This window comes from Tursiops truncatus, chromosome 15, assembly GCF_011762595.2.
Source record: "Tursiops truncatus isolate mTurTru1 chromosome 15, mTurTru1.mat.Y, whole genome shotgun sequence".
NCBI classification, from domain to species: Eukaryota; Metazoa; Chordata; class Mammalia; order Artiodactyla; family Delphinidae; genus Tursiops; species Tursiops truncatus.
Window position 1 is genome coordinate 17,848,277 of NC_047048.1, and position 13,936 is coordinate 17,862,212.

At 43.7% G+C, this 13,936-nt stretch overlaps 1 pseudogene; it reads right to left on the minus strand.

Moving 5' to 3' along the window:
• Nucleotides 1–283: 283 nt before the first annotated feature.
• On the minus strand, nucleotides 284–809 carry LOC101337026 (histone H1.8-like; annotated as a pseudogene).
• Between the last annotated feature and the right edge of the window lie 13,127 nt (nucleotides 810–13,936).

The following is a 13,936-nucleotide window of genomic DNA, read 5'->3' on the forward strand; positions in this document are numbered from 1 at the left end:
GCACTTTGGACAGTGAGGCCTTGCTGGGCAAGCCAGGCCTTCTTGGGCCCTTGGGGGTCTCTATCTTCCTGGCCAGTGACGCAAGCATCATCTCGAACCCACTGCCCTTAGGAGGAGCAGTAGCCTTGACTCTTGGCCTCCTCAGCTGCTTGGACAGTGACCTCTTTAAGGACCTTGGCTTCCCTCTTCTTTTGTGTGGGGAAACAGCTCCATTCTTGCCCTTGGTGACCGTGAGCTTTGAACTCTGACTCTCAGCTTTTGTTTTCCTGTGGGCCTTGGCATCTCAGCGGCTCCTTCTGCCTTTGACCTTTGACTTCCTGCCTGGTTCGTTGGCACTGGGAGGGGCCTGTGTAGCCTTGGCTGGCCGTGGGGAGGCCTTTCTGGCCTGGCCCAATTTTCCCTCTTGGTCTTTGGTCTGGCTACCTTTCCTGGGGGTCTTCTCCTTAGGTACTCCTGGTTTGGAGGCAGGTGTCCTCACCTCTGCTGGCTTCTTGAGTCCTCTTTTCACCTCACTGGGTTGGGAAGGTCCTTCTTTGCCTCACTTGCTTTCTTGGGGCCCTTCTCCTCAGCCTCACTGGATCTCCCGGGAGCTGTCGTGGTGGACGTCCTCTTGGGCTGAATTTTCCTTTTATTCTTGGGAACTAATTTGAAGCTGCTGGTGGCCCCCTTGGCCTTGGAGCTGATGGGCCTGAGGAAGAGGCCAAGGCCTGCTTCAGCGTGTACTTGAACTGAATGCCTTCCACTGTCGGATGCTTCAGCAGGATGTAAACCCTGATGGTTGCACCGAGGTGCCCTGGCACTGCAGCCATGCCTAGCACCGGAAACTAGCCGTGTGGCATTTGGTCTCCATTACGGCTCAGACCCAGACCATAAGGATGATTCTACCATGGAGGTCGAGGAGGTCAAGGTGTCACTGGAGGCAAAGTTCCTGGGAGCCACTGCACAGGCAGATGTAGGTGGCCAACCCCCTCCCCCAGGCATCATCATGTTGTTTTTAAGGAGCTAAAAAATCCAAATCCTTAGCATCTAAGTGACTCTGCTTCCATTAATCTTCACAGCAGTACTTTGAGTGCATTGACGACCATAGTACCGATTACTGGCTAAGGGTGTACTCTATGCTGTGCGTGGTACTGGGCATGTCATGCACAAACCATTCATCTCCCCAACAATACATCAAGGAAGGTGCAATCGCCCCCTTTTACAGATGAGGAAACTGAGGCTATTACAAGGTTACTCAATGAAGCAGTGAGCCCTCACGTCTCTATGGGCTAAATCCAAGATTACTGCTCTTTACACTTTAACTTTTCATCTTAGTCAGCAGGGACTTGGTTACCTAGGGCAGAGAACCAAGATTCCTATATCTAAACCAGCTGGGGCTTTATTGGGCCTGGGTTTGGGGCTCTTAAATTTTTAAAAGCATTTTATTAAGATGTCATTTATATATTGTCAAATTCACCTGCTGAAAGTGAATGATTTAATGTGCTTCAGTATATTCACAAGGTTGTGCAACCATCATCGTAATAGAAGTTTAGAATATTTTCATTCCCTCTAAAAGATCTCATACCTATTAGCAGTCAATGCCCACTCTGCATCTACCCTGCCCTCCACCCAGCCCTAAGCAGCCTTTAATCTAGTTTCTGTGTCTATAAATGTGCCTATTCCGGAAATGTCATATAAATGGAATCATACAAAGTATTAATCTTTTATGATTGGCTTCTTTCACTTATCCTAATATTTTCAAGAGTTATCAATTTTGTTGCATGTGTTAATACTTCACTTCTTTTTACTGACAAATAATTTCCAATTGTATGGATATACCAAATTTTATTTACCCATTAATCAGTTGAGGGACATTTTGGTTGTTTCTGTATTTTGACTATTATGAATAATGCTGTTTAGAACATTAGCACACAAATCTTTGTGTGTTTCATTTCTCTTAGGTATATACCTAGGGCTAGAATTGCTAGGTCATATGGTAACTGTGTGTTTATCTTTTTAAGGGACTGCTAGATTATTCCAAAGCACCACACCATTTTACCAGCAATGTGTGTGGGTTCCAATATCTGAATCCTTGCTAACATTTGTTATTGTCCATCTTTTTTGTTACAGTCATCCTAGTGCGTGTGAAGTGGTATTTCATTGTGGTTTTGAATTGCATTTTTCTTTTTTCTCTTTTTTTTCTTTTTTTGGCTGCAGTGGCATGTGGGATCTTAGTTCACACCAGGGATGAAACATGCGCCCCCTGCAGTGGAAGTATGAACTCTTAACCACTGGACCACCAGGGAATTCTCTTGAATTGCATTTTTCTAATGACTAATGACAGTAAGTGTCTTTTCATGTGCTTATTGTCCATTTGTGTATATTCTTTGGAGAAAAGGCTATTCAGATCTTTGGTCCATTTTTAATTGGGTCATTGGTCTTTTTGAGTTGTAGAAATTCTTTATATATTCTGGATATAATTTCCTTATCAGATATATAAATTTCAGATATTTTCTCCCATTTTGTGGGCTGTCTTTTCACCTTCTTGATGGTATCATTTGCAGCACAAAAGTTTAATTTTAATGTAGGTCGATTTATTCTTTTTATCACTTGTGGTTTTGCTGTCATATCTAGGAAAATGTTACCTTAAAAAAGCCATGAAGATTTACTTCTACATTTTCTTCTAAGAGTTTCACAGTTTCAGCTCTTTTTTTATGTCACAACTTTTAAAGAATTAAATTTAAAAATTTTTCCAGCTTTATTGAGGTACAGTTAAGAAATAAGAAATGTATATGTTTAAGATGTATAGCATGATGTTTTGATATATGTGTACATTGTGAAGTAGTTACCGCAGTTAAGCTAATTAAGATATCGGTCACCTCACATAGGGTGTGTGTGTGTGTGTGTGTGTGTGTGTGTGTGTGTGTGTGTGTGTGTGTGTGTGTGTGTGTGTGTGTGGTGAGAACATAAGGTAACTTAACTCTCTTAGCAAATTTCAAATCTACAATACAACACTATTAACTGTAGTCGCCATGTATACATTAGATCTCTAGAAATGAATCATCCCGTATAACTGAACCTTTGTAAACTTTGACCAATGTCTCTCCCTTTCTGTCACCTTCCAGATCACGCAGCCACCATCCTACCCTCTGCTTCTCTGAGTTTGACTTTTTAGATCTCACATATCAGTGAGATCATGCAGCATTTGACTTTCTGTGTCTGACTTATTTCATTTAGCTTATTGTCCTCTAGGTTTATTCATGTTGTCACAATGTCAGGATTTCCTTCTTTCTTAAGGCTTAATAATATCCCATTACATACAAGATCTATAAAAATCATGTATCAAAAGTCTATATATATACCTATAACATATACCCCATTTTCTTAATCTGTTCATCCATTTATGGACACTTAAGTTGCTTTCCTAGCTTGGCTATTGTAAATAATGTTGCAGTGAACATAGGGGTACAGATATCTCTTCCAGATACTGATTTCATTTCCTTTGGATAAATACCCAGAAGTGGATTTGCTGGTTCATATGGAAGTTCTATTTTTAATAGAGGTCCCTATTCTTAAGGAACCTCCATACTGTTTTCCATAGTGGCTGTACCAATTTATATTCCCACCAACAGTGCACGAGTTTTCCCTTATTTCCACATCCTTGCCAACACATGTCATCATTTGTCTTTTTGATGATACCCATTCTAACAGGTGTGAGGTGATAACTTGTGATTTTGATTTACGTTTCCTTGATGATTAGGGATGTTGAGCATCTTTTCATGTACCTGTTGGCCATTTGGATGTCTTCTTTGGAAAAGTGTCTATTTAGTTTCTCTGCTTATTTTTTTTTAATTGAATTGTTTTGTTGTTGTTGCTGTTACTGAGTTATATGAGTTCTTATATATTTTAGATGTTAACCCCTTACCTGATATATGGTTTGCAATTATTTTCTACCATTTTGTAGGTTGCCTTTTTATTTTGTTGATGGTTCCCTTTGCTGTGCAGAAGCTTTTTAGCTTGATATAGTCCCACTTGTTGATTTTTGTTTTTGTTGCTGTGTTCTTGATGTTACATCCAAAAAAATCATTGCTAAGACCAATGTCAAGAAGCTTCTTCCCTTTGTTTTCTTCTAGGAGTTTTATGGGATCAGGTCTTATGTTTCTGTCTTTAATCTATTTTGAGTTATTTTTGCAAGTGAAGTAAGAGAGGGATTCAGTTTCATGTTTTCTGCATGTGGTTATCCAGTTTTTCCAATACCATTTTTGAAGAGACTATCCTTTCCCCATTTAATATTCTTGGCTGCCTTGTTATATATTAATTAACCTATACGTTGTGGTTTACTTCTGAGCTCTCTATTCTGTTCCAGTGGTCTAAGTGTCTATTTTTAAGTCAGTACCATACTGTTTTAATTACTTTAGCTTTGTAGTAGAGTTTGAAATCAGGGAGTAGAGCATGATACCTCCAGCTTTGTTCTTCTTTCTCAAGACTGCTTTGGCTATTTGAGGTCTTTTGTGATTCCATACAAATTTTAGGACCGTTTGTTCCATTTCTGTGAAAAATGCCATTGGAATTTTGATAGGGATTGCATTAAATTTGTGGATTGCTTTGGGTAGTATGGATATTTTAACAATGTTAATTCTTTTGGTTCATGAACATGAGGTGTCTTTCCTTTGTGTCTTCTTCAATGTCTTTCATAAATTTCTTATAGTTTTTTCCTTTACAGAATTTTCACTTCCTTGGTTAAATGTGTTCCTGAGTATTTTTGTTTTGATGCTATTGTGAATGAAATAGTTTCCTTTATTTCTTTTTCAGATGTTTTGTTGTAAGTGTATAGAAACAGCACTGATTGCTGTATGTTGATTTTATATCTTGCAACTTTTTTCAATTTGTTGATTAGTTGCAATTTTTTTTGGTTGAGTCTTTAGGGTTTTCTAAATATACAGATCATATCATCTGCAAATAATGACATTTACTTTTTCCTTTTCAGTTTGGATGCCTTTTATACATTCGTCTTGCCTAATTGCTCTAACTAGACTTCCAGTACTATGTTCAATAAGAGTGATAAGAGTGGGCACCTTGTCTTCTTTTGACCTTAGAGGAAAAGCTTTCAATTTTTCACTGTTGAGTGAAATGTTAGAGTGGTTTTGCTGTAAATGGCCTTTATTATGTTGAGGTATGTTCCTTCTGTACCCAATTTGTTGAGGGTTTTAATCATGAAAGGGTGTTGTATTTTGTCAAATGCTTCTTCTGCATCTATTGAGATGATCATATGAAAATCTTCAATGTTTGAGGCATGGAGTTCTCTATCTTTTATTCTAAATACAGAATATCCTATCAGGCAAAGCTATGGATCTCTTTGTCCTTATGGCCTGTATTTCTTCCCCCAGTACAAACCCATGTGCCAGTGCACTGCGCTGGGTGTGAACTGTCACTGAAGTGGAGTGACACTCACACTCTATGAGTGAGAAATGGAGAGGGGTGGCAGTGCCTGGTCTTGGCTTGTCCCCCATGGTGTGGAACCTCAGCCCTAGGAGTTAGCTGGGGCAGAGGATGTTAGAATCAAATATTCTCTGTCCATTGTGCCTGGAGTAGAGCTTCCACCATGTGAGTCGGGGGGCTGGCTGGGGCCTGAGAGACTCGATCCTCTCAGCTGTGTCGGCCTGGAATAAAGCTTTGGCAATATAGGGCTTTGGGAGATGAGAAATATCAGCAACCTTCCCCAAACTGGCAGTTGGAGGGAAAGAAAACCCCTGTCTTCTCGGTTGTACACACCTGAATTATGGCTCTGGAATGCAGTGTTGGGGGGTCATGGAGTGGGTCACAGCTTAAATGCTACAGACTCTTATGAAGATTTAGTGGATTTCCTTGAATGAATATTTCTCCATTTGCTCCATGCCCTTGGGACAATTTCCAGAGAATTTGGATGCCTTAAAAACTTTTTTTCACCCATTCAATTGTTGTTTCACTGGAAAGAGGATCTACTGAGCACCTCAATCCATCATTCTGGAAGTCCCACCATGCACTTCTAATTTAGAGTTAATTCAGGAGGCCCTGAAGTGACTTGGTCTAGTGGACTGATATGTATAGTGTCGGCCAGGAATCTCATGACGTAGACAGAGAAGGTGGAGGGCTGGCAACTTTCCCAGTCCTCCTGATTATTCTGGGGTCTGGCATGTTGGAGCCAGGTGGCTCTGGGTTGGAATTTGAGCCCAGTGTCTTGTTGTTGTCACTCACCCCTCTCTCTCTCTCTCTGTAGGGTTGGAATGCCAGCTCTTGTGGCCAGAGTTGTTGGGGTAATTGGATGAGATAATACGGGGAGTGACTTAGTTGAGTGTATGGCAATGAGAAAATGTCTTGGTACATGATGGTTGGTTTTACTGTTTACAGCCCTCTGCCCAGAAGTCAAAGCTCAGCAGGAATTTTGAGGCTTCTCTCTTCCTAGTCTGTGAAGAGAATATCCTCCAGCCAGTCTGTTCTCCCCCATGCACCCTCAGCCTACCCAGAGTTTCCTGCTCTTTGTCCCCTTGGGAGAATTTCTCTGCCTCTCTAGTGGATGGTCTGTGGCTCCTATGGCCTGCTAGGTCAGGCCAAGGATGTCTCTCCCTTCCCAGATGCTAAGGACTGAACGTTAGTGTCCCTCCAAAATTCATATATTGACTCCTAATCCTCAGTGTGTTGGTATTTTGAGATGGGGCCTTTGGGGGATCATTAGTTGATAAGGATGGAGCCCCGTTGAATGAGATTAGTGCCTTTATAAAGGCGACCCTAGAGAGCTCCCTCACATTTTCTGTGAGTTCACAGTAAGAAGACTGCTGTTTATAAACCTTCGGGCTCCCCACGTGTGGCTCTGGTGGCCCCCAGTGTGGCTCCGGCTGTGGTGGTTACACTCTCAGAGAGTTCAGGCAGTGGACTTTGGCAGTGCCTATGTGGTGCCATCTTTGTCTGCAAGCAGAGTGCACAGGCCTGGGATGTGGTTACCTCCACCTTGGTTATGAAGACTTAAGTTGCCTGGAACCACCATGGGGGTGGGTCCACTACAGAGAACCACCTCAGGAGTGGTGCCCAGGCAGAGACCCTCTGGAGTGTAGGGGATGACATTGCCACCCTAGTGGGCCTGGAAGCTGGAGCAGTGAGCCAAAGAGGATTATTCTTGAGCCTTTAAGGTCTAATGGAATTTCCTCCTTTAGGCTTTGGACTTACCAGGGACCCATCGCTCATTTTTTCTTTTGTGTTTCTTGTTTTTGGAATGAGAATGCCTCTCCTATGCCTGTCCCACCATAATATTTTGGAAGCACGTAACTTGGGTTTCACAAGTTCACAGCTGCAGAGGAATTTGCCTCAGGATGAGTCATACCTCATGGGTGAGGTCATACCTCACCCATGTCTGATTTAGATGGTATTTAAATGAGACTTTGGACTTGGACTTTAAAGTTCATATTGGAATGAGTTAAGATTTGGGGGTTATTCACATGGAATGAATGTATTTTACATGTGAGAAGAACACAGATTTCGGGGGCCCAGGAGCAGAATGCTCTAGACTGAAAGTTTGTGTTCCTCCAAAATTCCTATGTTGAAACTTAATCCCCACTGTGATGGTATTTGGAGGTGGGGCCTTGGGAATGTGATTAGGTCATGAAGGTGGTGCTCTCATGAATGAGATAGTGCCCTTATAAAGGGGACCCCAAAGAGCCCCCTTAACCTTTCCACCATGTAAGGACACAGCAAGGAGATAGCCATCCATGAACCAGGAAGCAGGCTCTTACCAGACACTGAGTCTGCTAGCGCCTTGATCTTGGACTTCCCAGCCTCCAGAACAGTGAGAAATATATATTTGTTGTGTAAGCTACCCAGTGTATGGTATTTTTGTTATAGCAGCCAAACTGGACTAAGACACCAGCCTTCCAGGGCTCACATATTCAGCTTCTCTTGCATTGGAAGCATCGTTCAGAAAAACAAGCCCAAGACTAGAAGTCAGCAGCTCTGCTTACATAACCCTCTAGGCTTCAGATTCTATTTAGCAGTAGATACCATTACCCACCTCATAGAACTGCTGTGAAGATATGCTTCCCTGGTGAAAACTGTTTAAAAACTCATTTCTTGTTTCCAGTGATGAAACTTTTCCTTTAAACTGAGTTGTCGTACAGAATAACATCAACTACCACTTATTACCTGCCAGACAAAATTCTAAGTTCTTTTACATGTATTAACTCATTAATCTTAACAAAAACCTTAAAGGTAAATACTACATCCAACCTCACTTTATAGATGAGGAAACTGACACATTGAGAAGCAAAAGAACTTATCAAATATCCCGTGGCATCTGAGTGGCAGAGCTGGGGCTGGAACCCCTCATGCTCTATAGCGCGGCTCCTGGTTGGGGCAGGCAGGTTGGTTATCTCCCCACAGAATTATTCTCCTTCTTCCATTTTGGCAGAACCCCAGTTTTGTTTGGATGTCCACCTCTCCCCATCATGAGTTGGGGTTAAATTCTAAAAAGTCCAAGGTAATCAAGGTTGTCCTAGTCCCATTGCTGGTGATTGGTTTAGGAATGGGCATGTGACACTGTCTGGCCAATGAGATGTAAAGGGAAACATACAGGGGTTTCTGGGAAGGTTCTGCTCTCAGATGGAAGGAGACACATGGGAAAAAGTGTAGCACATGGAACCACGGCAGCCGTCTGATGCCTTGAGGGAGCTAGTCTGTGGAAAGCCATATTTGAGACCGGATAATCAGAGTTCAGAAAGAACTTGGGTTTTGTTCCCTCTGGCATGGCCCTAGGACCAGATTTCCCTTAATGTGAGATTAGCTAATTTTCCTTGATTGGAATTTTGTGTTGGTTGTAGCTTAAGACATTCTTTTGGATCCACCTCTTAATGAGTGAAACCAAAGCAGACTTCCTAGTGGGGAGGAAAATGATGACTAACTCAGGACTGTGGGGAGATGAGGATGAGATTGGCAAGCTGGGCTGTGGGCTGTGATAAGAGATTTGATTTTATTCTAAGGGCAGTGGGAAAGCAGGAGGGAGTTGCAAACGTTCAGATGAGAGACGAAGGTGGGGGGTGGCGGTAGAGCAGGAGGTGACTAGCTGGATTCCGGGTGTATTTCAGAAGCAGGGTCATCAGCTCTTGCTGATGGTTGAAATGCAGGGGTGAGGAATGACAGGAATGAGGGGGAGTGAAGGCTAGGAGAGCAGTATCTTTGAACAAGAGCCACAGAGATGTGCATGGTCAAATTTGCCACTGTTGCTTACTCACTGTGAACTTAAGAGAGAGATTCCAGAGTCTGAACCAGACCTACACTTTTTATTTCCATTTCTGTTTTATTCACTACCTAATGCAACACTTCATACATGCTGGAGACAAAAATAAATGTTTGTTGAATGAATAAATGCATGCATATATTCACTCACTTCCCGTCTGCTCATTGCAGAGCCTGGCATAGTTTGGAGTATGGTAGGTTCTCAATCAGGCTTCATGGGGTGAATGAGTGAGGGGTCTTGTGCCTCTCTCAGTATGCAGGGCTGCCTCCCTCACGAGGAGCTAGACAGTGGCAGAAACTCACTGAACTCCCTGCTGATGCCAAAGGCTCCGGTGCCAAGACATCAACCTGTCACTCATAAAGATGGCAAATCTATTGGGTCATAAACCTGACTGCAAACTAATATGGTAGCAATAATGCACATTAATTAAACATTTAATTCGCCATCATTTTGCTTGTCATCATACATTTTAGAAGGGCACTGGGGCTGATTTTGATGGGTTGAGAATCTTAAAAAAAAATCCAGGGAAGTTTGAGTTCATGCATTTATTTTTCTCTAAATATTATTTTCTGTAGTAGACAGAGAGTATTTTTTGGTATTTTGCTCTCCATACTGTGGCAATAAATAGTGTATTTACATATTTATTTATTCATGTATTCGTTAGTTCAACAAATATAGTATTTAGTGTTGACTAATTCCAAATACTATTCCAGTTCTAGGGATAGAGTAGTAAACGTCATGGGTAAGGGTCCAGCCTCGTGGAGCCACATTTTCATCAGGAAGACAAACACTAAGTAAATAAATCAACAATGTAATTTAATGCAGCAAGAATGTCTATGCAGAATATGAAACAGGAAGTGAGGATAGAGAGGACTGTGGCTGGAGAGTGCTTTTTTTTAAAATGAATTTATTTATTTATTTATTTTTGGCTGCATTGGGTCTTCGTTGCTACGCGTGGGCTTTCTCTAGTTGCAGCGAGCAGGGGCTACTCTTCGTTGCGGTGCACAGGTTTCTCATTGTGGTGGCTTCTCTTGTTGCGGAGCACGGGCTCTAGGCTCATGGGCTTCAGTAGCTGTGGCACACAGGCTCAGTAGTTGTGGCATACGGGCTTAGTTGCTCCGCGCATGTGGGATCTTCCCGGACCAGGGTTTGAACCCGTGTCCCCTGCATTGGCAGGTGGATTCTTAACTACTGCACCACCAGGGAAGTCCCTGGAGAGTGCTTTTAAATGAGGTGGTCCAGGAAAACATCTTCAGTGTACACAGATTTCAGGGAGAGTGTTCCAGGAAAAACGGACAGCACGTGCAAAGGTCCTGCACTGCGGAATGAACCTGGCGTGTTTGTGGACAAGAAGACCTGTGTGGCTGGAGCCGTCATGCAAATGAGTGCCTCTGTGCAGGAAGTAGTAAATGTGGTACAAGGAGTCAGGGTGGAGAAAGGGCTCCGGTCTGGACTGCATTTAACTATGCCTTTGTCTATTCAACATGCAGATGGTGGGTCCCTATTTGGTGTAGAAACTGTGCCCGGCAAAATCCTGCAGATAAAGACCAAAGCCTGGAGAAGCTCACGGTGGGGAAAACAGAGAAGTCAACGGTTCCCCACCTTATAATGTGACTGGAGCTCTATGCGGTTTACCAATAGGGTGGTTGTACGGGAAGGCTATGCTTCCTGTCCCCTCGGAGTCCAGTTTATTACTTTAGACAATAAAATGTGAGCTAATAGCATAAGTTCTGCCTTATGAGCATTTCTATGCCGATCTCCACCACGGTGACCCTTGTTACTGTCTGTCATGATGACTGGAAATGTTTGAGATAGAGGCTGCTTGGTCCACCCGGGCCCTGGAGTGAGGCTGGCAACCCTAGGTGGTCAAGTACTGTGAGAGAGACCTTAAACATCACTGTTTAGGCCTCTGAGGTCTTGGGATTGTTTGTTGCTGCAGCATAGCCCAGCCTATTGTGACTGATGTGGCCAGGATGGGGATAAGCACAAAAGTGGAACGTGTGACTCACCTGAGGCAGTCAGGGAAAGTTTCCCAAGGAGGGGATATCTTTGCAGAGACTGGAAGCACAAGCAAAGGAACAGGAGGAGATGTTCTAGAGGGAGGTAGAGAGAGAACTCTCCCTGAAGTGGTGATCAAAGAGGGGACCACAGGCAAAGCTTAGGACAGTGTAATTAAGAGCACAGCGTTTGGGGCCAGACAGGCATAGGTTTGATTTTCGCTCTGTCACTTTCTGCATTGTGATCTTGAGCAGAAGCCTCTGACATTTTCTGAGGGTCAGATTCCTCACTGCACGATAGATAAGATAGCAGCTACCCTTCTGGTGCTTTGTAAGTGCTCATTCAAAGTGGTGGCATTACTGGGTGTAATGACAGATGTACTGGGTCCCTGGGTCTAGTTTTGCCATGGTCTCCATCAAGACCCCAAAACTATAACAATGAACACCAACACACATAGGATACTTACATGCCCAGCTCTATGTGTTTTGCAAGGGTTACAAAGCCATGGAATATTAGTGTTACTGTCATACCCATTTTACTAATGGGAGAATGGGAATACAAGGTTTAAATGACTTGTCCAAAACCACACAGTGGCCAAGACGCAGAGCGAGAATTCAGACGTGGAGTCTGAGTCCAGTGTCCACACTTGTAACCATGACACCGCCTTCTGCTTCTGTGCTTACACACCTAAGGGTTCATGCCCAGTGGCCGAACTGAGACTCCCAGTCCAAGCGGCATGGCTAAGACTCCTGACTCAGCACGGAAGGAAGAGGAGGCGGCTCCTGGCCAGAGACTCTGGCAGAGGTGATGCTGTGAAGATGGGGTGAAACAGGCAGGGGTAGGGCTCAAAAGGAAGTTGGCCAATGAGAAACTGAGAGCTGCACTGGGTTTCTTACAGCCAACATTTACTGAGCCCCTGTTCTGGGCTAGGTCTACACTTTGTGCTCTGTATATGGTGGTGCACAGTCTATCTGCAGACACTGGAGCTGCTGTCCCCTTGGGCCTTCAGAACTCACCCTCATGAGTGTCACTTTATGAGCTACTGCTGTTGCAGGTACCCTTGAGGAGCATCCAGGCTTTATAGGAACCCACAGGATTTGCCTAGCCTTCAAGGGGACATCAAGTGGAGACATGGTGGCCACATCCGAGTGACCCTGATGAAGGAAGGGTGGCAGAAGTACGCTCCTGGAAGAGAAAGGGCATGTGTATGAATCTGAAAGGACACAGGGGTTTTCATCCAGCAGCCAGCCAGGAGAAGAAAGAAGGATGGGCAAGAAGATCCTGGGGGTGTCAAGCAGGGCCGGTGTCCCTCTGGGCTCTATGCAAGAGCAGCGGGAAGCCAGCACAAGAGCTCAAAGCAGGGGGGCGATAGGATCAGGCTTTTCTTTTGCCAGGTTCACTCTGGCTGCCATTAGGATTGCAAGGGAGCTGCACTGGGGGCGGGGAGATCATTTAGGAAGCTGTTGCAGTCATCCTGGCCAGAGGATGAGACCCGGAGCTGGAAGATAGAGAGCATTGGGTGGATCTGCTCTCCCTGAACTTGTGACCCTGGATTAGGGCTCCGGTGACATTTTACCCCAGTTCTCCTTCTCCCTAGCCCATAGAGCTCCAGTCTCCTTCTCCCTAGCTCCCTAGCTGCCCGACCTATATTTGTCTTTCCAAAGTGGCGGTTCTGCAAATTGTAGCTGTCTGAGATTGCCGCTCTGCCCACGTTCCCCACATTCTGGGTCACAGGTCACGCAGCCCTGGTGAGCTGGTAAGGGTCCTGCTTATTTTGCTCTGTTTCCTGAGATTTCCGTTTGGTTAATGACAGGGCTCTTTATAGCTTTGTGTGCACAAGGCCTGGCTCTCCAGCTTCCATTTGGTCATAGGTGAGCAGCCTGGGTAACCTGACCCCAGGTGAGCAGAATTTTCTGGACCCTGGACATCTCCTTCAAATGAGCAGATCTTCCCCTTGGAAGCCGAAATAACATGGGTTAACTTTCTTTTCCATTAGCTCTGCATTTTCTATAAAGACGTAATCCTTTATTAACTTAATGAGGCATAATAATTATTAATTGCTAATTATTCATAATCGCTTAGTCTTTTTAAAAGAAATGATACCATTTAAAGTAAGATTTAAAGACATGCAAATATCGAAAAGCTTCTTTCAGCTCTTTGGCTACTCTGTGGTGTCATGGCAAACACACTGACTCTTTGTGAGGAAGATATCAACTTTGTTCTAGACTCCATGACTTGGAAAGTCAGCGTACCACCTGACGTTTCTTGGCCAACCTCCTTAACTTCTCTCTGAGTGTAAGTTTTCCCATCTGTGAAATGGGGCTATGAATACCTGCTTGCAGCCCTACTGGGGCTTTCCATGAGGTGATGGAAAATGCCTAGCATAGTGCTTCGTATATGATGAAAATGTTGAGAAGCACAAGTTGTCTGTTAGAAGTTGCTTCTTCATCTAATCAGGGCTGTGTCTCCTAGTTCTAAATGAAATCGATAAACATATCCATATATAAATATAAATACGTATTTGTGTGCCTGTGTATCTGTAATTCCGTAGCTATAGCTATAGACACTTTCAGGCACCTCTAATGTTTTATTGTCACATTCAGTCCTCTCTATTCAACTACCCAGGCCCTTTCTGTCTTGGAATATGGGAGGCAGTGGTTTTCTGTTCCATATTTGTCCTGCTCCGTGCTGTTTGGCAAA